The following is a 27,548-nucleotide window of genomic DNA, read 5'->3' as shown; positions in this document are numbered from 1 at the left end:
TCTCAACACTTTTATTCTTAAACTATCGCAACACCTAGCACCTCCTCAAGGACTCAGCCAAGCAGCTACAAGTTAATACTAATATTTGTTAGAGTCAGAAGGAAGGTCCACTGAAGCAAGCTCCCTGTTGCTCATATTTTGCACAAGATTTTGGAGACTTATGTAACCACCCGTTGCTATTAACACGACCATTGTGCAAGCCCCAGGCTCTTGAGTAAATTTCAGCTTTGGTTTCTATTTAAAGATAATTTCTAAACTCTAGCCATACATACCTACCTCACATTGGAACACAAACAGGGTACTCCAGGCATGCACTCAGATAATAAGTAGGATATAATTATGACAATATTTGGTCTACTTTTAGTAATTGTTTCTGGCACAGAAAATCCATTTTGGAGGAAAAATTGCAATGCCTTATCTTTCTGAGGCAAATCACATTTGTTCAAGGCAAATTATAGATCCTGTGAAGGGAAATAACTTAATTACTTAAAATAGAATCCAATTTGGCTGTACATTTTTGCTGCCATCTATGGATCTGGGGTAATTCAAAGTGGTATTCGTATTCTACTTGAGGACACAATTAGATTTCAGATAGGAAATTATCTTGAGGTTTCTTGGTTTTCCCTGAGAAGCTAATTGGATCACCCTTCATTTAAGCATAGTTTTACATGCACTCTCTCAAAGGCTTAGTCTTAAAGCCACAACCATTGAGACAGACTTCACTTGAACCCTCTCTATAAATATTTATTCTCCGGGAGACAATAGAAGAAATCCTTGGAAGGCATGCTTTTTCTTTCTCATCTTGGCTTGAAACCTCCTTACCCCAGATTCCTCTCCTTTACCGTGGAGTCACAACAAAAGGAACTAAGCCAAAACAAAATTCCCAGTGTCACCAGTCTTAATGGATATTTCATTCTCCCTTGGAACAAAGGTGGAATAGCTTTTTTTCCAAAAGAAAAACAAGCCTTGGCTCTCTCCCTGCCCCAAAAGGGTGCCCCCCACCCCCATCATTCTCTGTCCCAACCCTGCCATGTTAGAGCGTCTCCAAAGCCTTCCCTGTGTCGTGGTTTGTCTGACAATGTGGGGAAACCCAGTCTGCTGGCCAGCCCTTGCATGAAGTAGCTGATTGTTCCCTCTCCTCATCCCTTATGAATGGGGCCCTTGAAGGTCAGTCATGTAGATTCAGTTGTATAATGGAAGCTAAAATATTTAAATTGTATGCATGCTGCCAATAACAGCATACATCTGACATCTAACTTATTAATAACATTAAGCCTGTAACTAGGGGGGAAAGTGGATGTTTTTTCTTGCAAAGCCTTTGTTTTCCTAAAATGACACTTGAAAATTTATCTCCCCCTACTGCAGGCTTCCCAGCCCCCTTTTACAATTATGCTTAAATTAAAGTAATGATTCTGGGATACTCTTTTGGGGAGATACCCTACAGGCTTTATTTTAATAATTGAACTAAGTGTTTGTGACTTTCTCCTAGATATTGTCAAATATTAAATAAAGGCTCCATAAACAATTGAGCTGTCTTATTCCCAGATAATACCCATTTAGGAGGGGCAAGGATCCCTGGAGATAAAATTTAGATTACTTTGGAAAATAATCAAGGCATCCCCGACACCTAGAAATGCAGAATGCAACCTTGCAGCCTGGCATCGTAGGAATTTGCTCCACCCACGTTGAGGAAGTCTCACCCATGGCTGCCAGTGTGACTTAGCCAGTCAGTGCTGGAGAGATCCGCAAGCAGCCACAGATAGCATTCCCATGGACACAGCCTCAGAGGGAGGCTGGTGCCTTAGGGGCCGATAAAATAGTTGAAATGAATTCTTTAAACACAATGGTCATCAACCGGGGGCAACTGGCCCAACAGGGAACATTTGGTAAGGTCTGGAAACATTTGGGGTCATCATACTGAGGAAGTAGGGGGCGCAGGGAGGAGTAGTAGACGAGGTGCTAGTGGCATCTAGTGGGGAGGGGCCAGGGATGTTGCTAGACATCCTACAATACACAGGACAGCCCCCACAACAAAATGATCTGGCCCGAAATGTCAGTAATGCTCAAAGTTGAGAATCCCTTTTTTAAGGTGATAGTAATAATCGAAATAAGGATATAGCCAACCAGTATAATTCTCTGAAATAGTATGAATCCATAAAAAGCTTGGTATTTGCTATGGTCTGAATGTTTGTGTCCTCTCAAAATTCTCATGTTGAAATCTTAACCCTCAAGGTGATGGTATTAAGAGATAGGGTCTTCGGGAGACGATTAGGTCATAAGCATGCAGCCCTCACAATTTGTAATGCCTTTATAAAAGAGATCCCAGAAATCTAGCTAGCACCTTCTGTCGTATAAGGAAACAGCTAGAAGGTGCCATCTATGAACCAGAAAGTGGGCCTTCACCAGACACAAAATTTGCTGGTGTCTTGATCTTGGACTTCCAAGCCTTCAGAACTGTGAGACGTAAGTTTCTGTTATTTACATGCCAGCCAGTCTATGGTATTTCATTATAGTAGCCAGAACCGACTAAGACAGTATCACTGGACAGGGTTCCAGGGTGAGTCTCACTTCAATGCACTCTACTCATTCCCACCTTACCAAACCCCCACAGTTATCTTCTACATTCATTTCAATGTTACTTTGTCATCGTGACATCTTTCTCTTTGCCTGTTTTCTTCTCTCACTGGAGTATCAGCTTCTCAAGGGCAGGGATACTGTCATTTCTTCTTTGTTCCCTGATGAGCTGCCACAGGCTGTGCTAGGAAGCCATCCTACAAAGAAAAATAAATGGTAAAATGCTGGGGATTCTAATTATCATCAAATATCTGTCTCTCTAAAGCCAACGACGTTTACTCATTTAATCCTCACCACTGCCTGTGACTCAATTTGGAACACTTCCCATTTTTCTCCTTTTATTTAAAAAATGAGTGATGAGGTACCAGCCTATTGTTCCACTGTCTGAAACTGGCTTGGATTAATTTAAATCAATTTTATCAAGTCCAACAATTAAAATCTTCTAAAACCTTCTGAAAATCCTTCTTTCAACTGAAAATGCAAGCTGGCTGCAGGCTGAGTTGAGGGATCCCCAATGTGAAGAAGTCACAGAAGGGACAGAGTTTTTCAAAATCAAACAAACAAAGGTGCTCAACCAAGCTACACCAGGTGCTGTGTGTTTATCTGGCAGAGCCAGTCCACTATTAAGTTGATTTACATATTACAGTTCAATTAACCAGAACCCAACTCATCAACACTCTTAATTAAAGGGAATTACTTCCTCGTATTTGACTCTGTCTGAAGAAAAGTAATGTATATTGAAATTCCAGTCACTCTCATATGTAAGATGCAAGAGTCCCAGCAATATTGCTAGCTCCATTTTCAGGCGAGGGCACAGGCAAAGTTTAACTACAAATAAAGGGGTTAATGTTCTTTCCACTACACACACTATAAATATGAAAACAGGACAACCAACTTCTAGGAGATGTCCTCACATTCTCAATATATTCAGTCCAAACTTCCTATCTTTTCTATTTCTAGGTCAAGTCCTATGTGATAGCAATAACAGTTAACATTGACCTTGAGGGTTCACTACACACCAAGGGGCTTTGACTATTTAATCTTCGTAACAGCCCTACACAGTAAGTATTATTATTTGCCTATTTTACAGATGGGGAAACTGAAGCACAGAACAAAGCTTAAAATTGGCCCAATGTCACATGTTTTATAAGTGATAAAGCCTGGGTTTGAACCCAGGTCATCTGACACCACAGTGTGCCTTCCTAAGCACTACAGGAACTTTATTATTTGCCTTGATGTTAGCCAATATTCAGGAAAATAACTATGAAGTCAAAAATATCCTTCATGCTCTTCAGTACTCTTCAGGGTTGAAGACCGGACACTCACCTGATTGTCCTTTTGTAAGTGACAAAGCAGACACTGACATTCTAGAAAGATTTGCACTATTTGTGGTTGAAATAAAATGGGTTTCAAGTTAACTTGATACACTGTGCCTGGCGTATAGTAGGAGCTTCATAATATTTTGTGGAATAAGCAAATGAATCAACACCCATAAATTCCTATTCCTGGGAGCACACAAAATTCTCTAAGTTTTTTTGTTGTTGTTGTTGTCGTTGTTGTTTTTTGAGACAGGGTCTCAACTCTGACAGTCAGGCTGGAGTGCAGTGGCGCAAACATGGCTCACTGCAGGCTCGACCTCCTGGGCTCAAGCAATTCTCCCACTTCAGCCTCTGGTGTAGTTGGGACCACAGGTGTGCACCACCAGGCTCGGGTTATTTGTTTTGTTTTGTTTTGTTTTGTAGAGACGGGAGTCTCAGCATCTTACCCAGACTGGTCTCAAACTCCTATACTCAAGCAATCCTCCCACCTCAACCTCCCAAAACGCTGGAATTACAGCCATGAGCCACCACACCTGGCCCTAAGTATTCTGATTAATGTTCCTGTGTATGACTTGACTTCCTTCCTTCGTTCCTTCATTCTTTCACAGTCATTCACTTACTGAATCATTTACTGAACAACACTCTGGACCAGGCAAGTATGAAAGCTGCTCACGGTAGAGTGGAAGATGTAGTCCTTTGATGTTCTAGACATGCTGGAAAATTAGCTAAAGACCTCTCAGACTTTCCAATGTCCAACATTTTAAGAAATCCAAGATTCCACCCACCCACCCAATTTTCTCTCAGTCTTACTCCCACTCATTCCCCATTTAAGGGGTATCATATCCCAGCCCACCTCACGAGCTGGGTGAGAGGCCCCCAATCCTGATCTTCCTTCCTGCTTTACCAGCCCAAAGGAAGCTGTTCACGTCATGAAGATAAGAGCAAAAGTCCTGCCAAGCCGTAGGATATGGGAAAAAGCCCTGGTGGTAGTTTTTTGGCCTTCTGTTCACAGAAGACAACTTGTTAGGCTCCTGGGATTGAAGAAGGAAATCAAGACCATCATCTTGGACCACATCCCACTTCCTTTGGCAAGCCTACTCTGTTTCTATCAGTCCAAGTGAGCTTTTCCATCCTAAATTCTTAGCACATGAAGTCTGAGACATGGGAAGATCCCACACATAAAAGGCTTTTGAAAAGTTAAAAGAAGCTATTGTAAATGGCATTATCTTCTTTTTAAATTTGTAAACATTGTTTTCTCAACAAATTCAATGTCTTAAGCACCAAGACCTTTGCAGTCTAACATAGTTAATTAATAGATACTTCATTTGATTAAAAAACAATCAGATTCCATAAGGCTGTGCCAATGTTGGCTAAAATTATATAAGGTTAGCTCAGTTGTTTAGAACTTGAGGTTTCCAAAGCCAAAATCAAGGGTGCCAGTCCCCCTGGGCCATTTTTAAAGTAAGCTACACCTGAATGTAAGCTCTGTGAACGTAAAGACTACATAGGTCTGTTTTGTTCATAGCTGTATTTCCAGTGTCTAGAACATTGGTCCCAAGCTTTTTCTTTAAAGGGCCAGGTAGCAAATACTTTAGGCTACCTAGAGGGCCATGTAGTTTCCAGCACAACCACTCAACTCTGCCACGGTAACAAGAAAATGCATAAAAAAGTGAGTGTGGCTGTTGTGTCCCAATAAAATTGTATCTGTGGACATTGAAATTTGAATTTCATGAAATTTTCATGTGTCATGAGATATTCTCCTTTTGATTTTTTTTCAATCACTAAAACATGTAAAAACCATTCTTTGCTTCTCTGCTATTAAAAACAAAAACAGGTGGCAGGCCAGATCTGACCTGCAGGCTGTGGTTTACCAACCCCTGGTCTAGAATATGCTTAAGCGATAGTAGAAATTTGATAAAAATGAACAAGTGAAACTCGAAATATAAGCAAGTTTACTCTTTAAGCTTCAGGCACTGAAAGCCCCAGAGAACTAGTGACTTTATTCACATAAATGTGATACCTACCACTTATAAGGCACCTTTACTATTGACAAAATGCTTTCACAGGTAACCCTCAATGTGGGTCCGGGTACTGGTTTTCCATATTGCTTGGCAAAATCTTGCTTCTTTACTGGGTCTTTTATTTTAGAAAGAACAATCTGGGGTAAGAGAGTTGCTTTTTTTAATCCACCTTTGTGCAGCTGTGTCACTTTCATCTCCCAGAGTGCTGATAAAGGTGGCATCTCCTTCTCTTATAACTCCCTGAAGCTACAGCAGTGATGTCTCACTAATGAAAGTTGTTGAGGTGCACTGATTAACCTTCGTCTGGTGTGAGCAACATCAGCTTTGCTCCTCCAAAGTGATAATCACCAATCACAACTTTTGGCAGTGACTCCACAGACAGTCCGTAAATAGGACAAAAGAAAAAGCCATAATCCATGGCAATGAATAGTGTTTCACGGCCACAAGCTGAGCCACAAAAGCCAAAGAAAAATCAATGGTGCAGAAAGCGTTTTTGGACCTGACCCCAGCTCTTGGAGGAAGGAGGATAATTCTATTTCCTTTTAGCCTTCAGGTGCCTCGTGGGAATATCAGAATTAATCTCCAAGGGGCTGCTCTGTTCTGTCTCTTACTAGAAACATCTCCAAGCAAATTCATTACTTTATAGAACACTCTTCCCAAGGTGAGAGGCCCAGCTTCTGTTTCAGATGAAAAGAATGTGAGAAGACGCTGAGGAAACTGCCAAGTGCTTTCTGTGTAAATGTGAGTTTTCTGCTATATCTGGATGACAGCACAAAAGCGGCTGCTCAGTTCCCATGGTCCAGAGTAAAGGAGGACAAGGCGTCCAGGCTAAGGTGGCCCTGGAAAAAAATCCCTGGCCAGATGGAAACCCCATGCGTATGGAGTGGAAAAGAAGAAAGATGTGTGGAAATAGTAAATAAAATCAGAAAGGACTCAAAGTACCCCTTCACAAAAGAGGAAATAAAACTGATAAACAAAAATATGAGGAAATGTTCATCCTCACTAGCAACCAAATAAATGAAAATCAAAATAACAACACACTGTTTCTTACTTATCAAACTAGCACACATTTTTAAAATAATAACGTTCCAAGGGCCAGAGCAGAGAGAGCCAAGCACCTCTGAGCCCTGCTGGTCAGACATAAGCTGGCCAGACCTTTCCAAAGCCAAGGGCAAACGTCTCCAGAGCCGCTACGCTCATCCCCTTTGATACAGAGAGACCATTTCTAGACATCTAATTTCAGGAAACTGATCCTAAATCTTAAAAATATTCTGTGTACAAAGTTGAGTATTACATTTGTAATAACAAAAAAAAAACTGGCATTTGCCTAAATATCTGACAGCAAAATGAGAATGAAACAAACTATGGTGAATCTACAGAATGAAATATTATCCGGCTTCTTAATCAATGTTTAAAAAGAAAATGTTTTTAAACATTCCTCCCTTTCCTACACCTTTTCAAACAAGCCACCATGCACGGCCGATTGGCTTGTTTTAAAAGGTATACAGAAGGGAGGAAAGTTTGTTAGAAAATGTTTACGATGTGTGAAATGAAAGAGGTTCAATAGTCTTTGCGTATTTTTTTAAAAAGATAAAATGTTGTCAACAGTAGTTAAGTAATAAGCTTTGGGGCAATTGTAAAACATTTTTTTCTTTTGATTTCTCCCTATTTTCCAAACTTACTATAATGAATAGTGAAAAGATAATTGGCTTGGGTTTGTTGTTGTTGTTTGTTTTTTGAGACAGAGTCTCGCTCTGTTGCCCAGGCTGGAGGGCAGTGGCACCATCTCAGCTCACTGCAACCTCTGCCTCCTGGGTTCAAGCAATTATCATGCCTCAGCCTCCCAAGTAGCTGGGATTACAGGGATGCACCACCATCCCCAGCTTTTTTTTTTTTTTTTTTTTTTTTTTTTTAGTAGAGATGGGGTTTCACCATGTTGGTCAGGCTGATCTTGAACTCCTCACCTTCAAATGATCCACCCACCTTGGCCTCCCAAAGTGCTGGGATTACAGGCGTGAATTGATTGAGTTGTTTTAAAAGGTGTAGGGAAGGGAGGAAAGAAGTGTACACTCCCCATGCTCCTTCCTAGGCTATAAGTACTCCAAGAAAGAACCCTCGTCTCTTCCTTTTCCTTTTTTAATCAACTCAGGACCCAACTAGGCACTAGATAAATGTTGAGTTGAACAGAAATAGGCATTTGTAGGATATCTAAAGAAAAAAATCAGACATACATATCACCCTCAAGGTACTTAGAATATAGTAGAGTCCATGTACTGCATAACAATGTTTTGATCAAAGACAGGCCGCATATATGATAGTGGTCCCATAAAATTATAATACCATGCATTTACTGTACCTTTTCTATGTTTATATGGGTTAAGATACAAAAATACCCTTGTGCTACAGTTGCCTATGGTATTCAGTACAGTACCACACTGTAAGCTTTATACCCCAGGAGCAATAGGCTGTACAACCTAGGTGTGTAGTGGGCTGCACCATCTGGCTTTGTGTAAGTACACTCTGTGATGTTTGCACAATGACGAAATCGCCTCACCACACATTTTCCAGAACACATCCTGGTCACTGAACAATACATGACTATAGTAGGGTTTACTAGTAGCAGAAATCCTAACATTATATTCCCAGTAGTGCCTTTGATGCAGTCTAGCATTTCTGAACTGAAGGTCATGATCTCAAGGAAGCATTCTAGAGAATTCCCAAAGTATAGGAGAATGCAATTCAGGGCTGTGTGGGAGCAGCCACAGGCCAGACTGAACTTATGGCAAGTGAGCATATTTCAAATCAATACATACTCATGGCACCATCTTCACAAGACCAGCCCATTAAGGCTTTAGTAGAAGCAATACAGATCTGGGGTTTCTCAAAGCACTTCTCCCAGAGAGGTCAAGTCTTTCAAAATCCACAGGAAAGTAAATATACTAGAAAGCCCTAACGGAAATCTCTGAAAGGGTTAGGCATTCACACATGACGGCAATAGTGTGGGGGCCTGAAATGGGAACAATGTGTAAGTGGTCAACCCTAAATATTCCATTTTTGTATTGTATTAGAAAGGAAATGTCATGTTGGGGAAGAACTTCCTTCATTCGAATAAGTCCTCAGAATATAGCCGCACACAACAATGGTGGTTTGCAGCATGTCACATATGCAAGGTTCCAAGGTGGGAAAAGCCAGCGAAAAAGACCAATGCTCACTTTGTGGAGAGGATTCTGCAAGTCTGTTACTTTTATTACTTGAGATAGGCTCAGGAATCAGATCGAAAACAGGGACTAGAAAGGAAAAGCTAACATTTTGCCTATAGTTAAAATGAAATTAATATATTGGCCAGGTGCAGTGGCTCACGCCTGTAATCCCAGTACTTCGAGAGGCCGAGGCGGGTGGATCACCTGAGGTCAGGAGTTCGAGACCAGCCTGGCCAACATGGCGAAACCCTGTCTCTACTAAAAATACAAAAATTACCAGGCATGCTTGCATGCACCTGCAATCCCAGCTACTTGGGAGGCTGAGGCAGGAGAATTGCTGGAACCTGGGAGGCAGAGGTTGCAGTGAGCTGACTGCACCACTGCACCACTGCACCACTGCACTCAAGCCTGGGTGACAGAGACTCCAGTTCAAATAAATAAATAAATAAAATTCATATATTAATAAGTAAAAAGTTAACAATTTTTATTATTATCCTCAAAAACAAATTGTCCAAATGTGACTATAAATTCTCCTAAAAAGTATATGTTTTAATGATAAAGGTATTACCTATTTTGATTGAGATTTTAAATCCACATGGTAAAGACCTTTCTATTCATAGTTTCAAGTGTATGGTCTTTTGTGAGTTGAAATTTGTGTCTTTGTTACAATGTATGACCTACCTGGTCAAGCATCACAAGTCTACCTGGAATTATCAAGAGATTTTGGTCTTATACTTCATTATACTTATAGATACACTTATATAACTCTTTGGCTATAAATTAAACATTAAAGGAAGGATATTAATTATTTGCTTTATTTCATATAATTTTTATTTTTTGTTTTATTGTATTTTATTTCTGTTTCCATTAGCATCCAACACAAGTTAAAACACTTTAGGCTGGGCACAGTGGTGCATGCCTGTAGTCCCAGCTACTCAAGAGGCTGAGGCAAGAGGACTGCCTGAGCTCAGGAGTTTGAGACCAGCCTGGGCAACATAGCAAGACCCCATCTCAAAAAAAAATCTTTACACAAAAGAGTTGTTTACTGGCAGTTCTGTTATGGGCTGACTTGGCCCCCACCATGTCCGCCCTGTAAAATTCATTTGTTGAAGCCCTAACCCCCCAATACCTCAGAATGTGACTGTATTAGGAAATAGTGTTTTTAAAGAGATAAGTAAGGTGAAATGAGATCACTGGAATGAGCCCTAATCTGACATAACTGGTGTTCTTTTTTTTTTTTTTTTTTTTTTGAGACGGAGTCTCGCTCTGTCGCCCAGGCTGGAGTGCAGTGGCAAGATCTCGGCTCACTGCAAGCTCCGCCTCCTGGGTTCACGCCATTCTCCTGCCTCAGCCTCCCGAGTAGCTGGGACTACTGGCGCCCGCCACCATGCCCAGCTAATTTTTTTGTATTTTTAGTAGAGACGGGGTTTCACCATGTTAGCCAGGATGGTCTCGATCTCCTGACCTCATGATCTGCCTGCCTCAGCCTCCCAAAGTGCTGGGATTACAGGCATGAGCCACCGTGCCCAGCCTGGTGTTCTTATAAGAAGAGAAAATTAGGGCACAGACACACACAGAGGGAGACCATGTGAAGACATGAGGGGAACATGGCCATCTACAAGCCAGGGAGAATGGCCTCAGAAGAAATCAACTCTGCTGACACCTTGATCTTGGACTTCTATGCTCTAAAACTATGATACAATGAACTTCTGTTGTTTAAACCCCCCAGTCTGTGGTACTTGGTTATGGCAGCCCGAGCAAACTAATACAGCCTCCATCTAAAATGCTGTTGTAGTATGTCTTGTGTTTGCCTCTTCTGTTCAATATAAGCAGGAAAAAAAAAACCAAACAAACCTTGTTGTTAAGATATACATTCATTCATTCATTCAACAAATATTTATTGAGCATCTACTATGTGTCAAGTGTTGGGATAGGACAATAATAAACACAGTGTCAGGCCCCATGAGCTTATAGGCTAGTCACAAAGGAATTACTCTTTTTCTAGAATTATTCTTTATTTCAGAAATAGGCCTTATAAATTGGCCTATAAACTAAAAATCTTCATAGGGAATGAACTGGGAAAGGAAAATTTACAATAAAACAAAATAATTAAATTTCTAACATTTTAATGTCACATGAGTATATTGCTGGAAGCCCTCTGCATCCATTGTATCTTTTGGGAAGCAGATGCTGAGACAGAGTTAGGAGTACAAGAGGTTTATGAGAGGGTATCAGGTATGAAGATGGAAAGGGAAAGAAAGCAGACTAGGAAGAGAAAGGCTTCAGACTGTGATCTTGGGGAGAAAGCAGGATTGGGAAGAGAAAGCCTCAGACCACATTGAAGATCCAACAAAGTCTTGGCCAACCCAACTGAGAGCTCCCAAGGAAAGGGTACCTGTTAGAGAAGTCCTGTGTTGGGCAGAAATGGCCCTGGGATTTCAACCATGCTCCATCATTGGCTGGGGGCTGCTTGGGAAGAGCAAGTACAGACGCCTCTGCCAGAAAGAGGTGCTCCCAGCTAGAGATTGTCGACTAATTGGGCCCATGGAAAGTTCTTTCTTAATGGGAGATCTGAGCAGCACCTCCTCAATGGTCACAGCCTCCAAAAGGTGATATAAGGACCTGGTTTTCCAGAGATTTTTTTCCAAGTCAGTACAATCTATTATTCCTTTATACTTAAAACATAGGAACGTCTCCCAGCAAGTGCTTTAACAGCCAAAATCAAGGTCTCTAAAGAAATGTATTTTTAACACCTGATATAACTTTAACTTGCCAAATATTTATATAGCATAAATAAAATTTATAGTGTACATTTTTGTTAAAGTGTGATATGTCTCTATAGGCAAAAGTAGTGTTTGCCCAAAGAATAAAATTGTGCTTTTGAATGCAACTTTAGGGTTTGGAAACTAAAGAAGTCAAATATTGGGAGTTTGAGCTTTTACTCATTCATTCATTCCGTTACTACATTTCAAGTGCTATGCTAGGTGCTTAACACAGCAAAACATACATAGCCCCTGCTCATATGAAACTTAGAAGAGGAGAAATAAACGTTAAATAACCTGGGGAATAAACACACATTTATAAACTGAGCATAGGGCTCTGAAAGAAAAGAGAAACTGATCTGATTTAGACTGGGGTGGGCCAGGGGTCAAGGAAATGTTAACTGTGCTGGCATCTGAGGAATGAGTGCGTGTTTGGAGAGGGTAAGGGGTGCAGGAAATGACAGCATGAAGGACATGTGCAAAGGCCCTGGGGCAGGAAGAAGTCAGCGAAACTGAGACTCTGTGGCCAGATCTCTAAGATCAGAGAAGAAGTGGTGCCAGGGAAGGCCAGAGAATCAAGACACAGTCACCTCTAGCCTGAATCTGCTAAGGTACATCAAGGACTTTGATCCTTGCTCTAAGAGCAATGGGAAGTGTTTTAAGCAGGGGTGGCTAATACAATCTGTTTGTGTTTTGGTGTTTTGAAATGATAACTTTGACTGCAGTATAAACCAAAAATTAGAAGGGCCCTGAGTGGATCTGGAAAGGCCACCGAGTAAGACAGTGTGTGATTCAGGTGGAGATGACAGTCCCCATCACAGACTGATGTTTCCTTAACTTCCACAATGCATGTTCCAAAATGGGCACTCTGGGGAGGACACCATGGCCTGGGAGATACTACCCTGTCATTGAAATTAAAAGGTCATGGAGGTTACAAAACAGACACATAAAATGACTTAATTCATCCAAGTTTACTTACCAAAGTTTTACTGTTCCAATGTCACCTCAAACCCAATGTCCAAAACAAAAGGGGTCCCCATAAACCACATCTGGGTCCAAACCACTTTCTCCCACCCACCACACCATCTTGTCTCCTCATATTTTACTTGTGGGATCTGGATGTCACCTGAGGCACTTCCTTCTCCTTCATCCCTGTGTTCAGTGTGTTGCTGAGTGACCCTGGCAGGAAGAACTTGCTGGCAGGTCCCCGTCACCTTCCACCTCATCCTGCACCCCTGCCATAGGGACCGGGCCACACCCACATCTCCATCCAGAAGAACTGTAGCTTACAGGAACAAAGACAATTGAAACTTGTTTACTCACTGTATTTCTCAAGTGCAGCCACTGGGTTTAAACCTCGTCCCTTTTATGAAAGTTTTCTATACTACTCTGGCCACCTTCTCCCCAAATTCTTAAAACCAGTAGTTCATACTAGGCAATTTTTTCTGAATCTCTGTCTTACTGTTTAATTGGCTACAATTTCCTAAATGGTGAAATAAGAGATATGTAGCACAACTGATCTTCAAACAGTATCTTAGGTGGATACCTAACATGGAAAATATAAAATAATAATTGTTCTAATTAAACAAGGAGTAGCAGACCTGGAAAATCTCTCCTGTGCCCTCTACTTCCTGGCCACCTCTGAGGCACCCCATCTGAAGGACATAAGAAGCCTAACCTGAGAATCACTAGACATGGAAGCCTCTAGGATCTCTTCCAGCCCTAACATTCTATGGTCTTTAATTTCTTATTTGTCACTTGGTTTCATCCTTTCCTCTAAATTCTCACTACAACACAGTTCAGGCCTTTTTCACCTCCAGCCTGCAAGATTGCAAATTGGTTTCCTTATACCCCAAGAACTCTACGTTGAATAGTGTTTCCCCAAAAACCCATGTCCACCCAGAACCTTAGCCTGAACTTATTTAGAAATAGGGTCTTTGAAAATGTAATTAGTTAAGATGAGGTCATACCTGAGTAATGCAGGTCATAAATCCAATATGACAGGTATCCTTTTAAGAAGAGGAGACCCAAAGAAAGGAGGGACACATAGGGGAACACCATGTGACAGCAGGCAGAGATGGGAGTCATGCTGCCACGGCCATGGAACCCCAGGGATTGCCAACAAGCACCAGGAGCTAAAAGAGGTAAGGAAGAATCCCCCTAGAGACCTCAGAGAGAGCACGGCCCTGCTGACACTTCTATTTCAGACTTGTGACTCCCATAACTGTGAGAGAATAAATTTCTGTTGTTTTAAGGTCTCTAGTTTATGGGAATTTTCTATGGCAGTCATAGGAAATTTATCCATCCAACTAAAATCCATTCTACACATTTCTCCCAGATTTATTTTTCTTAACCTCTGCTCTCATCTTGTTCTTCTACTACTTATTTCATTTCAGGAAGTACTAGTTTTATTGAGCAACTACTATGTGGTAGGCACCCTACTGAAGCTGGGTGTATGAAGGTGAACAACAGCAACATGGCCCCACTTTCCTAACAGCTTCCAGTCTAGGAGGGAAGACAGGTATTAAACGAACACAGGCCGGGCTCAGTGGCTCATGCCTGTAATCTCAACACTTTGGGAGGTTGAGGTGGGAGGACTGCTTGAGATCCTGGGTCCAAGACCAGCCTGGTAACATAATGAGACCCCATCTCTGAAAAAATTATCTGGGTATGGTGGCTCATGCCTGTAGTCCCAGCTACTCAGGAGGCTGAGGTGGGAGAATTGCTTGAGTCCAGGAGGTCAAGGCTGCAATGAGCCATGATTGCACCATTGCATTCCAGCCTGGGAGACAGAGACCCCTGCCTAAAAAACAAAAAAACAAAACAACAACAACAAAACACACACACACAAACACATAAACAGAGCCTCCATTTAACGTAGAATTATAAATTGCGGTGTATTATAAATGAAAAGAATAGGTTGTTATGAAACACAATTGGAGACCTGAGGAAGAGGGAGTTAGGCTGACGCCTGAAAGAGAAATAGGAGCTGAACTGACAAAGCATGAGGGAATAGACATGGAGACGCAGAGACAGCATGTGAGCAGAGGCCTGGGGTGGGAAAGGGCCTGGCACGTTTGAGGAACTAAAATGGAAAGAAGGCCATTGTGGCTGAGGCCTGGTGAGCAAGGGAAAGTGACACACAGTAAGGCTGGGGAAGAAAGCAAAGGCCAGATCATAGAGGATCAAGTTCAGGACACTTGGGACTTTGTCTTAATGAAATGGGAAGGCATTGAGAGGTTTCCAACAGGAACACAACATGATGCATTTAAGTTTTAAAGTTGTCTTTGGCTGCACTTAGTTGAAGGGTCATATGGGGACAAAAATAAAATGAGGTGACTAGTTAGGAGGTAACGTAGTAGCTGCACACGAATTTGGATTGTGGATGGATCTCAATCATACTTTTTAGGTAATACTAGTAGGACATGCTGATACACTGGATCTGAAGAAGGATAGGGTATTCACTGCTTTCTGGCTTGAGAAATTAGGTGGATGGAGATGAAATTTATGAGGTGGGGAAGACTGGGTATGATAGTTAGGGGCATAGCCTAAGCTCCTGTTCAGAACGGTCCCAAAGCATAGTGGCTCAAAGAAGATGGAAACATTTCTCTCTCACATAATAAGCCACAGGTAGAGAGTCCAGGGCTGGGAAGGCAGCTCTGGCATCATAAGTGCAAGGTTTCTGTCTTTAGATCTAAGTTAGCTGTGTTAGGCTTCAGCCCTTACAACTGTGTCCCAGCCAGGAGGGAAAGGACAATTTTAGGGCCACAATCTCAAAGTGGCCTGCATCCCTTCTGTTGACATCTCGTCATTCAGAGCCTAGCCACAAAATCACACCTAACTGAAATGGAGGCATGAAGTGAAGCCTCTGGTTGAGCAGCTATACACCAAACTAAAATTGAGGAGTCCTTTTACTAAAGGAAGAAAGGTAGAAAGGATGTTGGTGGGCAACCAGCAGCCTCAGCCTAACTAGAGTGGGGTCATTATGTAAGTGGGAATAATAAACATGTGAGTGGGAGGTTCCTGGGGATATCTTAGTGAAGATGTGAAGTAGGCAGATGAAAATGTGAGTCTAAGGAGCTCCAGGGGTAGGATGAGGCCAGAGATAGTTGTTTGAGAGTTATCACCATGCAGATGACATTTAAAGGGATCGAGATTAAATCAAGTACAGTAGATAGAGAACAGGGCCAAGGACTGAACCCTGAGTGCTTCTAACTCTTAGAGGCTGAGTGGAGGAGGATGAACTTGCAAAGGGGACCGAGAAGACAGTGAAGCTCAAGAAACGCCAAAAATGTAGGGTCTATGGAAGCCAAGAGCAGACAGCATTTCCAGAAGGATGGCTCATTGTATACAATATTATAATATGCTGAGACACTAAGACGAGGGTCAGACACTGATAATGTGTCTCCACTGCCTGTCTTTTTCTACTTTACATCAAAGTCTTTTGAAAAAAAAAAAGAGAGAGAGAGAGACACAGACTCGGCCAAGCTCAGTGGCTCATGTCTGTAATCCCAGCACTTTGGGAGGCCGAGGTAGGCAGATCACGAGGTCAGGAGTTCAAGACCAGCCTAGCCAATATGGTGAAGCCCCATCTCTACTAAAAATACAAAAATTAGCCGGGCGTGGTGCCGCACATCCATAGTCCCAGCTACTCCAGAGGCTGAGGCAGGAGAACCGCTTGAACCCAGGTGGCGCAGGTTGCAGTGAGCCGAGATTGTACCAGTGCACTCCAGCCTGGGAGACAGAGCAAGACTTTGTCTCAAAAAATAATAATAAATTAAATTAAATTAAATAAACAGACTCTCACTCTGTTGCCCAGCCTGGAGTGCAGTGGTGCCATCATAGCTCACTGCAGCCTCGACCTCCTGGCTCAAGTGATCCTCCCACCTAAGCCTCCCAAGTAGCTGGAATTACAGGGGTGAGCCACTGTGCCCAGCTCCATCAAAGTCTTTGGAATCTGTTTTTAGCCTGTCTATGCAAACATTTTTCTCTCTACTTCCCATTCTAAAAACATATCCACATTCTCAGTCCCTAAACATATCAACTGGTTCCCATCTTTCATCAGACTCTTCCTTCAACCTGAATTGATATTTCTCCCCATTATCTAGTTACCCAAGTTATCTCCATTCTTCAAAGCTCCCCACTCATGAAGTCATCTTTGACCCTTACAGCCCAGAGTTGAATGCTAAATTGCTTTCTCGCTGCATTTTATGTATTATTTTTACTCTCTAACTCCTAAGGGTGGAGACCACATGACATATATTCCATGTTCCCAATAAGCTAATAGAGTTAGCCAGGTACCCAAGTTAAAGGGTACCCAGTATTTACCAGCTAAGGTGCAAATAGAATACTTTCTAGATACAATAATTGGGAATAGATGCTTAGCATTTTAGGTGTAAATGGACCTTTGAGATTATGTGATTCAAATCTCCAACTTATCCATGAAAAGTCTAAAGTCAAAGAAACAAGAAAATGTTTTCTCTGTATTTAAAACAGACTGCAAGTTAATATTCAATCACCATCCTCATCAATGAGTGCCACTGAAACACTGTGCTCCACTAACTTCACTTTTCACTCAGCATCCCTTTGCTTCAGTTCCTTCTATAGTTCCCCATTAGGCACCTGCTATATATCAGACTCTGATTATGAACAAGGTGAAGTCCTGCCCTTGGAATCTCTATAGATACCAAAGCTGGAGTCTGCATTGATTTCCCCCTTCCAGGTATCTAGCTATGTGCCACTTTCCCATGGAACCCTAAATTATATGCACAGAAATAAAATAAAGCCCCATCTTGACTTAGTTAATAAAAACAATTTCACCTGCATGAACTGACTTTTACCTGCCTCACCACAACCCCTCAACTCATAGGATGAAAAGTATGCTAAATTTAGTGTAAACCTTATTGAGTAAATAAAAATATTTAACTCTTTGGAGTCATTCAGCTCTTCTGTAATTTAAATGCCCCTTTATGAATCCTATTGAGATAGATCAATCATCGTATAAGCCATATGATGACTTACAAGCAAATGTTTGCTATGAACCAGAGATGGTCTTAACCAGGTTTTAATCCTCTCAGTATTTGTTTTCAGCACTGTGGAAGAACCATTGCTCTTGGGTGCAACACAGAGAGGAAAGAGAACTTATTAAACTCTAGAAAGGTACCAAGGAAGGATCAACAAATCTCCTTTCACGATAATCCTTATGAACACTTTAAGAAGCTGTTTAACAACTGCAAGATACCAGCTTACACTGACCCAGCTGTGCAGTTCACAGGAAATACGGGGCTAACAGAGTGCAAACTCTCAAACCCCCTTACATCTGGACTTTTGGGACCCTCTGCTCTGCAGAGTAGCCTCACTGGTGAGGAGTCTGTGAGATCACAAGAAAATGCTCACACAGAACCTGTGCCTCAGGTATTCTAGACTGTGCTCTTAGTACCCAGGACGTCATGAATCCATGCCCTAACAGCCCTAAACCCATGGTCTGGGCCTCAGAGGCCTCTTCCCTGGGTCACCTTCCTGAGGGCAGTACATATCACAAGGATGCACATTCAGCCCTTACAACTGTGTCCCAGCCAGGAGGGAAAGGACAATTTTAGGGCCACAGTCTGAAAGTGGCCTGCATCCCTTCTGTTGATATCTCATCATTCAGATGCACATTCTTAGGCCCAACAACAGCCAAGGCACAGTTATTTGGGATGGGGAGAAAAATGGAACTTGAATGTGCCAGCTGGAGTGTCCCCAGGTCTAAGGAAGAAGAACCCCCCTGAAATGTGGAATGGAGCTGGAAGCAGAAAGAAAAGAGTGGGCTATAGCCTCCCTTTGCACTTTTGCCCAAAGGTGAGGGGTAAGACGGTTCAAGTCCTAGTACAAGGAACTGCATTCTGAGAACACCTTATGCCCCACGGCTACATGACTCTCCATGACAGAGTCTCCTAGGGGTTGCCCCAGCAGGGGACAGTCATGGCAGGGAGTCTGCTCAGGAAAGGGCAACTGGAGACCCATCTGCTTTGCCACCTCATCATCAGTGGACGTGGAAAGGAGTCTGTCTGCCACGGAAGCATTTGGGATGTGGGTTTTAGTTAGGGCTCAAGGTTACACACTGGCCTTCATATCTGCCTATCCCTGCCCAATAAGCCCAACTTGCAGGAATGGGTTTTGCATGGTAGAATGTTTCTTGTAGGTTTCATTGTTTTCTTAAAATTTTTTACAAATACAAGGTTTAGAATTTAAATTGTGTCTAAAACTCTACTTCAAAGTGAATTTAAATTTTGGCCAAGATGCCTATTCTTTTATACTTAGGGTAGCATTTGATATTCTAACTCTTAAAGGAAGCCCTTTAATTGCTCCAGCAAAATAATAATAATAATTTCATAATCGTAATAATTATAACTTTATTATTATCTGAAAATGGTGGCCTATTTTCCCTTTGTTCTTTCCCCTCCCCCACTGCATCCTTCTTCCTTCTTTCCTTTCCTTTCCTGACTACATAAAAGTGGGTAGTGTGCACAAGCTAATGAGTTGCCCCAGCACTTAAGGGTCTTAATCCCAAATCACAAACACCCTAAGAAGGACCTCAGCTGTCATCCATAAATTTTTATTTAAAAGCAAGATATAAGTGGCATTAATTTAGCGCAGAGCTAGTGCAGTTGGGTGGGGGGCAGAAATTAAGTGTCAGTTCAAAATACTTCTGCGTATCCCTACCTTTCCTCAGCACATAACTTCTGCATATGTTGAATAGGTCATGTCATAGTTAATGTTTCTTCCTTCCAGGAATGCTTGTATAACCCCCCTGAAATCCAGTTATTGCAGATGATTGGGAAATGGAGACACAGAGGCGACTCCCTCCTTTCTCTAATTGGAATGGCTAATTCAGCCATAACAGCAGTTCCCTCCAGATGCTCAGATTTGGTTCAGAGTATGGAAATCTGTAGTGAGGGGATTTACCAGAATGCTGAACAAAGAAAGCCATCATTATCTGTGTTCAGGAAAAAGTATTCTAATTAGTGTTAATATCCTCCTGCTGAGCTTCCTGTCATCCACGTTTTGATCCCTGTCCTTGGGTTTTCCAGGATCCGATATCCTGGCTACATGCAGACAAGGGTCAGGGCACTGACATGGACAAACATGACATGGACAAACGTGACATGGACAAATGGCTGGGGGTACAGTCCAGAGGAAAAGAGTTCACTTCAAAACGCTCCCTGTATCGACTCTCTGGATGAGATCTTTATAAAAATTGGCTCAGCAAGTGCAAGTCTAATGCACTCAATTTATAAACCTATAATAACAGGTAGTAATTGAATAAAAGCATGAGAAGTATATGTGGAACATGATCTTCAAATATTTGAAACGCTGTTAAGCCTCATCTGCAAATGAATCCAAAACACTTGGATACCCATTAAGGTCTGAGAGTTCTCAACAATAAATTTAGACTCCAGAGGAGATCAGGCACAAGACAGTGCTTAATAAATCCCTTTTGACGATGTCAGTGACAGGAAGAGGTGCAGGTGGCCTTGAGCTGGATTCCTTTCTTTTCACTCACCCACTGAAATCAGTGCCCTCATGGGCTGATTTGAAACACAACGCTAAAGACAAAACCAAGGAAGACAAACTTGATGCACAAGTCCCATGCGGAAAGAAGAGAAAAGAAAGATCCTAGCAAGTCATAAATTTCCAACAGAGCCAGCAGACATAGTCTTTTAAAAACTGAGGGATTTAACCGACCCAGCTGAAGCCCTCCATATGAGGTTTTTTGAGAAATGGGCACCCTGCCATCCACATATTTCATGTCACATATGACATGTGAGGCTCATGGTCAGAGCCAGGCTGGAGGAGAAGCCAGGTCGGCAGTTGTCCAGGAGGGGTAATCTGAGGAGTGAAAGGGAAGGTTCTCTCTACCTCCTCATCTCCCTCCTAAAGTAAAAATGACTACAGCACTCTGTTACAACACCAAAACTGTCTGAAATGTCTGTGCTAGAAAGTCATTCATCCCTCTGACTTAATTTTTTTTCTCAGCCTTAGACGTGAAGAGCGACAGATATGAATAATACAAAAGCCTTCTGGGAAAATCAAGGTCCATCTCTTGATTCCAACTGATGTTTAGATGCTGTGGTCCCTGACCATAAAGGCAAAAGGAAACCTATCCTGTGTTTGGCCATTTTATGACAAAACTCCAACCTGAGTCCAAATACACTCATTTCTCATGCTGTACTTTTTTTTTAAATGAAGCTGTGTTAAGAAAACGTTGATTTTGTATATTGTTCCTTACAAAACCTAGAGATTAGCTCACTAATGATGGTTGGTGAGAAATAAGAGAAAGATTTCATTAGGTGTACATCTGATTAGAAAAGAGTATTTTTCACTTTTATTATTGACTAACGAGTGAATAAATAGAATTCTGATTTTCAAGTGCAAATCTTGCCTCCATCATTTTCTGTGTAATTTTTCTGCCCATTTGGATCTAAGATTAAGAAGCAAACATGAATAAATAAAGGAAACATTAAAGGTAAATACTGAGAAGCCAAGATAAATATCTGAGGTGAGAGCAGGGGAAGGAAGAGAAAGGAAATCTTAGAAACAAAGCTTTGCTGTTGCTGTTGTTGTTGTTGTTGATGATGATACTGACGTTGTTGTTGATGGTGGTGTTTTTGATGGAGAAAATCCAAGCAAACCAAAGGTTTCCCTTGCATAACTGCACATGATGAAAAGGCATTGGAGTGGGGGAAAGAGGATACTAAGAATTGAGGTAGAAGACAGGAAATATAACAATATCTCCACAGATGTAAAGTCCTTTATTTTCACATGCCAGGCTTCAGTAAGTGCTAATTTATAATGAAAGGAATTAAGGAAAGTATACAAACAGCAAAGGGCACCTTAGCCAATCAATATATGTGATAGCTTCTTCTCAAGCTCTTTGCTTAGCTAGCCTCACTGTAAGTAAAATTAATGAAATCCATTCACTGTTTCATTCAAGAAATATTTTTTTGAGACCCCACTATGTGGCAAGAACCATTCTAGCCTGTAAGAATTTAAAGGTGAGTCAGACAGGCAAGATCTCCTCCTATCCTCATAAAACTTACATACTGAAAAGAGAGATAAGAAATACACCAAGAAGCCAAAAAAGACAATTTCTGTGTTAGGAAAAACATAGAACAATACTATAAATGACAGTGACTGGGCAAGCTGTTTACAGTTGGATGATATGTAATCAATAATTCATCCATCTTTCAGCAAATACATATTCAGTGCTTAACTGGTTAGGTTTTTTTGGGTTTGTTTTGTTTTTGGTTTTGTTTTTAGAGACAGGGTCTTGCTCTGTCACCCAGGCTGGAGTGCAGTGGTACAATCATAGCTCACTGCAGCCTCAGTCTCCTGGGCTCAAGTGATTCTCTCACTTCAGCCTCCCAAGTAGCTGGGACTACAGGCATGTGCCACCACACCCCGCTAATTTTTTTAGTAGAGACAGAGTCTCACTATGTTGTCCAGGCTGGTCTTGAACTCCTGGCCTTAAGTAATCCTCATGCCTCAGTCTCCCAAAGTGCTGGGACTACAGGCATAAGCCACTAGACCCATCCCAAACTTAGTGGCTTAAATAATAGCACAACAAACTACCCCAAACTTAGTGGCTTACAACAATAATTTCTTTTCTTTATAATTCTTTGAATGGCCTTTTGGGTTGGGCCCAGCTGGACAGTTCTTCTGGATTCAGCTACACTGATGCATCTGTGGTCAGCTACTGGTCATCTAAGCAGCTACTCTTTTGCAGATTTGCTGACTGTCAGTTAGGACAATGAGGGTCACTAGGCCCTTGTGTCTCCCACCCTTCATCAAACCAACCCAAGCTTGTTCCCATGGAGCCTCCACGAGGTCCAAGTAGGAAAGCAGAAGTGTTCAAGGCCTCTTGAAATCTAGGCCCAGAACTGATGCTGTGTAGCTTCTGCCATATAGTATGGCCAAAGCAAATCACAGGGGCAGGAGCTGCAAAGTCGTATTGCAAAGGGGGAGCACAGATGGAGGGAAAGAATTCTTGGGGCTTTTGCAATCTAAATAGGTGTCTAAAGGTAAGGCAGGCACTGAGAATATAGTGGTGAGCAAAACAGACATGACCCCTGTCTTCTTGAAGCTTATGGTCTATTATCTGACAGAGCACCTACTGGGGGAAATGCCTGCCTGCAGCTCCAAGAGAATGAATGCAGAACAGTTGTTTACCTGTGGGACATAAATGTTGATTTCATTAATTGGCACTTGGCACCTGAGACAGGGGATTCTGCCTGCTCAACATGGGACCTATTAACACGCCTTATTGTGAATAGAACTAATTACTAAAATTGGATTCTAACCAAGCCACCCTCAGTGGCTTCTCTGCAGTGTGCCAATCCTATTGAGCAAGGGACAGCCACAGTTCTGTCGAATCCTATTTTCTTTGAAGACAAAGTCATTTGTGCATTTGTTCATTGCCCCAGATTCCCAATTGCATCTGGTACCCCTGGACCGGAATTATTTGTCCAGAAGGTGACCTTCGCTGCTGTGGCTTTCTCCGGAAAAACGGCTTCCAACAAACATGCGGCACGCCGAAGGGCCAGGAGGCCCGGCCAAGGCCTGTTGGTCGTCCACCTCCCAGATGTCAGAGCCCAGAGACAGAAGGTGATTGTCTCCAAATGGCCTCATCCTCCAGCACTGCAGGAGAGCAGCCATGTGGTAGACATGACAGACCCCCACCCTGCCAACGCCGTGCAGAGCTTGCCATGGGCCAAAACTTGGAAGAGAAACTTGCCAAATTCTGGCAGAAACACTGAGTGAAGCTTTTCATGTGCTTTGTCTCAATTTGTCTTCCTGGAAAATGGGTTGTTACCACTTTTTTCTTATTCCCAGATTATGCAGAACAAATGTCCCTACACATCTGTCCTCATTGGTGCTATCGCTCAACTGTCATGATGCACCACAGAAGACTTATAAGAATACCAGGCCCTGTTCTCAAGGTACCTGTTGGTCTGCAGGTGTGTACCATGGAGCTTCTTAAGGTCTGGGACTGCCATTAGAAAATGGTTTTATGAGTGTCACACAGAAAGAGCAGGCTCTAAAAAAAAAAAAAAGCTAGATGTTGCTAACGATGATGTTAATGCTTTCTGTAACTTAGAAGGAAAGATCCTCTCTGAACTGAAGGAGTTAGTGTTGCCTTTGTCATTCTTTTATGCCAAAATTCTCCACCCAGCAGGTTAAAAGCTTTGGAAGAGCTTCACTATGCAGATATTACTCCTTCAAAACTGGAGGAAAGGAAGGTTTTGTGTGAGGAAATGGAATTCCCATGGCTGAGTAAGGTTTTATCCATCCCGTGAGAGAAACAGAAGAAACGAAGGTAGGCACGCTGTTGTCTGTCCTGGCTCCTCCCCTTGCACCCTACTCGAAACACATCCCATGGTCCCCACCTCCACACCCTTGTTTGTGCTGTTCCCTCCACCTGGAATGGACTTTCTTTCTGCATAGCCAGATTCTAACTCTACTATAAAACTGAGCTGAGGCTCACGCCTGTAATCCCAACACTTTGGGAGGCCGAGGCGGGTGGATTGCGAGGTCAGGATATCGAGACCATCCTGGCGAACACGGTGAAACCCAGTCTCTACTAAAAATACAAAAAAAAAAAAAAAAAAAAAAAAAAAAAACAGCCGGGTGTGGTGGCGAGCGCCTGTAGTCCCAGCTACTTGGGAGGCTGAGGCAGGAGAATGGCGTGAACCCGGGAGGCAGAGCTTTCAGCAATCCGAGATCGCGCCACTGCACTCCAGCCTGGGCGACAGAGTGAGACTCCGTCTCAAAAAAAAAAAAAACTAGCTGGACGTGGTGGCACGTGCCTGTAATCCCAGCTATTCAGGTGGCTGAGACAGGAGAATGGCTTGAACCTGGGAGACCAAGGTTGCAGTGAACTGAGATGGCGCCACTGTACTTCAGCCTGGGCAACAGAGTGAGACTCCGTCTCAAAAAAAAAAAAAAAACTGAGCTGAACAGAACCCTTTTCCATGAAGCCTTACCTGAAAGATCCTCACGAAGCCTAAGCTGGCCATTTTCCCTGGCAGTCATCACTCTCCAGAAGTTCCATAGTATGCATCTCAAATTTCTGGTACCATTTTGAGAGGTGACAGCATGCTGACAGCCCTGGCAGCCCTTGCTCACTCTCGGCGCCTCCTCTGCCTGGGCTCACACTTTGGCAGCGCTGTAGGAGACCTTTAGCCCGCCGCTGCACTGTGGGAGCCCCTTCCTGGGCTGGCCGAGGCCGGAGCCGGCTCCCTCAGCTTGCGGGGAGGTGTGGAGGGAGAGGCGCGGGCGGGAGCAGGGGTTGTGCGCGGCGCTTGCGCGCCAGCGCGAGTTCCAGGTGGGCGTGAGCTCCGCGGGCTCCGCACCCCGAGCGGCCAGCCGGCCCTGCCGGCCCGGGAAGTGAGGGGCTTAGCACCTGGGCCAGCAGCTGCTGTGCTCGACTTCTCGCGGGGCCTTAGCTGCCTTCCTGCAAGGCAGGGCTTGGGACCTGCAGCCCACCATGCCTGAGCCTCCCGGCCGGGTGGGCTCCTGCGGGGTGGAGCCTCCCCAACGAGCACCGCCCCCTGCTCCACGGGTGCCCAGTCCCATCGACCTCCCAAGGGCTGAGGAGTGTGGGCGCACGGCGCAGGACTTGCAGGCAGCTCCACCTACAGCCCCCCGTGGGGGATCCACTGGGTGAAGCCAGCTGGGCTCCTGAGTCTGGCGGGGACTTGGAGAACCTTTATGTCTAGCCAAGGGATTGTAAATACACCAATCAGCACTCTGTATCTAGCTCAAGGTTTGTAAACACACCAATCAGCACCCTGTGTCTAGCTCAGGGTTTGTGAATGCACCAATCAGCACTCTGTATCTAGCTAATCTAGTGGGGATGTGAAGAACTTTTGTGTCTAGCTCAGGGATTATAAACGCACCAATCAGCACCCTGTCAAAATGGACCAATGAGCTCTCTGTAAAACAGACCAATCGGCTCTCTATAAAATGGACCAATCAGCAGGATGTGGGTGGGGCCAGATAAGAGAATAAAAGCAGACTGCCCGGAGACCCTAGTGATAACCCGCTGGGGTCTCCTTTTAAGCTGTGGGGGCTTTGTTCTTTTGCTCTTTTGCTCTTTTGCTCTTTGGGTCTGTACTGCCTTTATGAGCTGTAACACTCACCACTAAAGTCTTTAGCTTTTTTCTTGCAGCCGGCGAAACCACGAACCGACCGGGAAGAACGAACAACTCCAGACGCACCGCCTTAAGAGCTGTAATACTCACCAGGAAGGTGTGTAGCTGGGAGACCACGAACCCACCAGAAGGAAGAAACTTCAAACACATCCGAACGTCAGAAGGAACAAACCCTGGACACACCGCCTTTAAGAACTGTAACACTCACCACGAGGGTCAGTGGGTTTATTCTTGAAGTCAGTGAGACCAAGCACCCACCAATTATGGACACAATTTCACTTTGTTTTCCCCACAGTGCCAGATGCACAACAGGTCTCAGTACATATTTGTTGAAAATGAATAAAGGAAAGAGATGGAAGAGCGGAGGAAAGAACAGAGGGGAAGAGAAAATGAGTGAGAATGAACCAAATATTCTCTATACGAACCCTAGAAGAGAGCCAGAGCCACCCTGAAAGAATGATCAGGAGAAGCACCCGATCTGCCTATTTTTAGGAAACCAGCCGGCTCCATCTCCGGTTTCCATGCCTTTCTGAGCACACAGATCTAACCAGGTTTAAAATCCAGCCACTCGAGGAGGAGCTGGAGCCTTTCCCCTTAGTTCTGAAATGTGTAGTGACCCAGGATCTGCAACCAGTGAGGGATGCCACTGACACATAAGAATCTACCAGGGACAGCTGCAAACTGAACATCAGCACTACCAGCCCCACAAGTGCCCCAGTCTAACTCCAGACAGTACAGGGGCTTGCTCATTTTAACATAGCAAGTCCTCAGTGGGAGCACAGTTTCCTCTGGGTGATCAAACGTGACAATTTCAGGTCACTCTCAGAGCTGAAGCAGGAAGAGGGTAGGAGGGGACGCTGCAATGTGGAAGCTGAGAATCTCCCACAGAGCCCCATTTTATTCCAGCATCAGCTTTTTTGCCCTTCCCTTGAGCCATAACACACCTCAGAATACCTAAGAGAAGGGAGAAGTGGCAGTCTCACTGAAGACACAAGAGGATTGTCATCTAACTGGCCCCAGGCCTCGCTGCTCTGCTAATCGTTAAATCAAGGCCCCTCCACAACCCCTTCCTGCCATCTGTAGGTTAAGTCCATAGGCCTCTGATAGCATTTCTCAGGTGCCAACAGCCTTCTATATGCCTTCTCAATATGTGATTTTCTCAGCAATCACCATCTGCTTTAGTAGAGGCAACCAGTGGTGTTTTTATTTTACAGATGGGGAGATGAGAGGTTAAATGTCTGATCCAAGATCACAAGCAAGTAAGTGGGATCTGGTGTACCCTCGGGATGCTGTCTCTGAAACCCTGTGTCCTGTGAATTCCTCTCCCCAGACACCCCCTTCCAGTTCCTGGTGCTCCCCTACCGTGCTGCAAGCACCCCCATGGCAGATTTTCAGCCTTCAGTCGGTCTCTTAGGCTAGACCCTGCGTTATCCTGTGATCCCCAGCTCATGGCACAGTGTCTGACTCATACAAGGTG

The 27,548-nt window shown here is 43.4% G+C and overlaps 1 long non-coding RNA gene across 1 annotated transcript; it reads right to left on the bottom strand.

Moving 5' to 3' along the window:
• Positions 1–718: 718 nt before the first annotated feature.
• LOC129532059 (uncharacterized) lies at positions 719–25,761 on the bottom strand. The gene is made up of 2 exons (XR_008677655.2): positions 24,902–25,761; positions 719–2,771 (listed from the first exon to the last, which is right to left on the bottom strand). It is a non-coding gene; the product is annotated as an uncharacterized lncRNA (long non-coding RNA).
• Between the last annotated feature and the right edge of the window lie 1,787 nt (positions 25,762–27,548).

The sequence above is a fragment of the Gorilla gorilla genome, chromosome 11 (assembly GCF_029281585.2).
Source record: "Gorilla gorilla gorilla isolate KB3781 chromosome 11, NHGRI_mGorGor1-v2.1_pri, whole genome shotgun sequence".
Taxonomy (NCBI): domain Eukaryota; kingdom Metazoa; phylum Chordata; class Mammalia; order Primates; family Hominidae; genus Gorilla; species Gorilla gorilla.
Note: the sequence above shows the minus strand (reverse complement) of the source record. Positions and strands in the feature narration are given on the sequence as shown.